Raw genomic sequence first — 4295 nt, 5'->3', positions numbered from 1 at the left:
TTCTTTATTCACAGGTTGTGACCCTCCTCGTTCCCCCGAATTACTGGACCTGCAGGCCAGGTCAGAGTAGAGGAAGGCTACTGATTTGTTTGAGTTAATTTTATATCCAGCCACTTTGCTGAAGTTATTTATCTGCAGTAGGAGTTCTCTGGTGGAATTTTTGGGGTCATTAAGTGCAATACCATACCACCTGCACATAGTGATATCTTGAATTCTTCCTTTCCAATGTGCATCATTTTGACCTCATTTTGTTATCTAATTGCCATTAGTAGAACTTCAAGTACTATATTGAATAGGTAGGGAGAGAAGGCAGCCTTGTCTAGTCCTCAATTTTAGTGGGATTGTTTCAAGTTTCTCTCCATTTAGTTTGATGCTGGTTATTGTTTTGCTATGTATTGTGGTTATTATGTTTAAGTATGGGCCTTGAATTCCTGATCTTTTCAAGGCTTTTAACATGAAGGGGTATTGTATTTTGTCAACTGCTTTTTCAGCATCTAATGAGATGATTATGTGGGTTTTTTCTTTGAGTTTCTTTATATATTGGATTACATTGATGGATTTCCATATATTGAATCATCCCTGCATCCCTGGAATAAAGCCTACTTGACCATGGTCAATGATCATTTTGATGTTTGACTGGCTGGTTTTGTGTGACAACTTGATGCAGGTTGGAGTTATCACAGAAAAGAGCTTTAGCTGTGGCAGGGCATCCATGAGATCAAGCTGTGGGACCATCTCTCAATGAGTGATCAAGGTGGGAGGGCCCCTTGTGGGTGGCCCCATCCCTGGGTAGGTAGTCTTGGGTTCTATAGGAGAGCAGGCTGAGAAATACAGGGGAAGCAAGCCAGTAAGGAACATCTTTCCATGACCTCTGTAACAGCTCCTGTTTCCTGACCTGTCTGCGTTCCATTCCTGACTTCCTTTGGTAATGAATAGCAACATCGAAGTATAAGCTGAATAAACCCTTTCCTCCCAAACTTGTTTCTTTGTCATGAGGTTTGTGCAGGAATAGAAACTCTGACTCAGACAGATGTATTCTTGGATTCAGTTTGAGAGAATTTTATTGAGTTTTTTTTTTTTTTTTTTTTTTTTTTGCATCGATATTCAAAAGCAAAGTTGGTCTGAAGTTGTCCTGACTTTTTGGGTTGTTGTGTGGTTTTGGTATCAGTTTAACTGTGCCTTCATAGAATGAATTGGGTAGTGTTCCTTTCTGTTTCTATTTTGTGGAAGAGCTTGAAGAGTATTGGTATTAGGTCTTCTTTGAAAGTCTGATATAATTAGGCACTAAAACCATCTACTCCTGGGCTTTTTTTGTTTGGGAGACTTTTAATGACTGCTTCTATTTCTTTAGGTTTTATGGGACTATTTATATTGTTTCTCTGATGCTGATTTAAATTTGATACCTGGTATCTGTCTAGAAAATTGTGCATTTCATCCAGATTTTCCAGTTTTGTTGTGTATATCCTTTTGTGGTAGATGATTTTTTTGAATTTTCTCTGTGCCCCATTGTTAGTTTGATTAAGTGTTTTTTTCTATTTTGTTGATGTTCTCAAAGAACCAGCTCCTAGGTTTGTTATTTCTTTGTATAGTTCTCTGTAGGGTTATGGGTCTCGTTCTGCTCCACCACAGGGCTTGGCTTCTTGAGGATGAAGGACATGACCATGCTTACCCAAGACTGTCACTAGGTGGGTATGGGAAGTGTCTTAGAGAAGCCCCAGAATACTGCTCTGGGGGTGGGAGGAAGCACAGTCTATGGTATGGGACAGCCAAAGGTATCTCAGGGTCTCTGGGCCTGCAAGGAGGCCAGACCATCTGGTTCTCAGGTAGGTGCTTGGCTTTCAGGTGCCCCTGGAAGCCACATAAAACCTGAGAAGTGAGTGGGCACCTGAGGGCTGGATCTAACCCAGGGCTGGGTGTGAAAATGGGGGTAGGTTCCAGCTGGTCCCATGGGGAGAGTCCTTGGCTTAACTGTGGAGGTGGGCTGGAGCTTGGCGCAGCCATGGCTGTGGGCACAGAGATGCCTCCTATAGGAGATTAGATAGTGGCTGTATAGGTGAAGGCCTCTCCATCACTGCCCATGGTGGATCCCAATGAAAAGAGGCACTCCATGGTTTTATGACATTTACTGTCATGGCAAAGAGTGGATGAGTAAAACCATATCCCACTTTTCAGGATGGAACTGAGATTAAATATCTTTTGAAGGGAGGAATGTCTAGGAAGGAAAACTTATTGGCTAAGCCCTCCATGCCTTTTGGTGCCTCATTAAAATGGATATCTGTCTTGAGCCTACATAACTATAGGTCATGTCCTTTACATGTGGAGGGGTTTGGGCATTGCCCTTATATGACTGATGGCCACAAATCTATGAGGGGCTGTGGTTAGTTATAGAGGCCTGGTACCTCAAAACAGACAGAGTGCCTACTGTCCCTTCAGAGTCTCTGGAGCTTCTAGGCTTAGCTTAACAAGTAATCATGCTACCCTTCATGTTTCCACAGTTCACTTTGTTTCTACTCAATTGATTTTAGCCCAGAGTTAATTATTTCCTGCAGTCTACTCTTCTTGGTTATATTTGCTTCTTTTTTAATGAAGCTTTTGAGATATGCTGTTAAGCTGCTAGTGTATGATCTCTCCAATTTCATTTTGAAGGCACTCAGAGCTTTGAGTTTCCCTCTTAGCAGTGCTTTCATTATGTCCCCTAAGTTTGAGTATGTTGTGCTTTTATTTTTGTTAAATTCTAAAAAGCCTTTATTTTCTTTTTTATTCCTTTCCTGACTAAGTTATCATTGAGTAGATAGTTGTTCAGTTTCCATATGTAAGTGAGCTTTGTTTTGTCTTTTTGTTACTGAAGTGCCACCTTAGTCATTGGTGATCTGTTAGATGTCATGTGATTATATCAGTCTTGTATCTGTTGGGACTTGTTTTGTGACCAATTATACTGTTAGTTTTGGAGAAGGTTCCATGAGGTGCTGAGAAGAAGATACATTCATTTGATTTAGGGAGAAATGTTCTGTAAATATCTGTTAAATCCATTTGGTTTATAACTTGCTAGTTTCACTGTGTCTCTGTTTATTTGCTGTTTCCTCAGTCTATTCATTGGTGAAAGTGATGTTTGTAAATCTTCCCCTATTATTGTGTGTGGTTCAATGTGTCCTTTGAGTTTTAGTAATTTTTATTTATTAATATGGGTGCCTTTGCATTTGGACACAAATGTTTGGAATTGAGACTTCATCTTTATAGATTTTTCCTTTGATAAGTTTGAAGTGTCTCATCATCTCTTTTGATAGCATTTGGTTGAAAGTCACTTGTATTCAATATTAGAATGGCTACTTCAGTTTGTTTCTTGGGATCATTACTTGGAAAATTTTTTGCAGCCTCTTACTTTCAGGTAGTATCTGTCTTTGTCACTGAGGTATATTTCCTATATGCAGTAAAATGCTGGTTCCTGTTAACATGTCCAGTCAGTTATTCTATGTTTGTTTATTGGGGAATTGATTCTATTAATGTTGTGAGATATTAAGTATAGTAATTGTTACTTCCTGCTATTTTTGAAAATTTTCTTTCTTTTATTCATTTTAATTTTTTATTAAACTAATAAAATTTATATTAAAATACACAAATCAGTATGGATTTTTTAAGTCTTCAAAATAATTCATAATAGTTAAATGTCTCTTACTTATACAAGATGTCTTCAGAAGCTAAAATTAATATGAACTCAACCAGTTTTTAAAATCTATTTGGAACATTAAACATGATAGAAGTAGAAAATAATTTCTTATGAAGTCCTCAATGAAAGGAAATTTTGACAGATTCTTGATTAGACAGAAACTGTACCATATCCAAGGGAGAATACACAGTGTAACTGTGGCTTCATGGAATGAATTGAGTAGTGTTGCTTCTGTTTCTATTTTGTGGATTAGTTTGAAGAGTATTATTTTTAGGTCTTCTTTGAAGGTCTGATAGAATTCTGAACTCAACCCATCTGGTCCTGGGCTTTCTTTGGTTGGAAGACTTATAATGACTGTTTCTATTTCTTTAGGAGTTATGAGACTGTTTAAATGGTTTATCTGATGCTGATTTAACTTAGGAATTTGGTATCTGTCTAAAAAAGTGTCCATTTCATCCAGGTTTTCCAGTTTTGTGGGGTATAGGCTTTTGTAGTAGGATCTGGTGGTTTTTTAATTTCTTCAGTTTCAGTTGTTATATCTCTCTTTTCATTTCTGATTTTGTTAATTTGGATACTGTCTCTTGTGCCCTCTGGTTAGTCTGGTTTAGGGTTCATGTATCTCATATATTTC

Source organism: Mastomys coucha, chromosome X (genome assembly GCF_008632895.1).
Source record: "Mastomys coucha isolate ucsf_1 chromosome X, UCSF_Mcou_1, whole genome shotgun sequence".
NCBI lineage: Eukaryota > Metazoa > Chordata > Mammalia > Rodentia > Muridae > Mastomys > Mastomys coucha.
The sequence above is the reverse complement of the archived record's forward strand: the minus strand, read 5'-3'. Positions refer to the sequence as shown.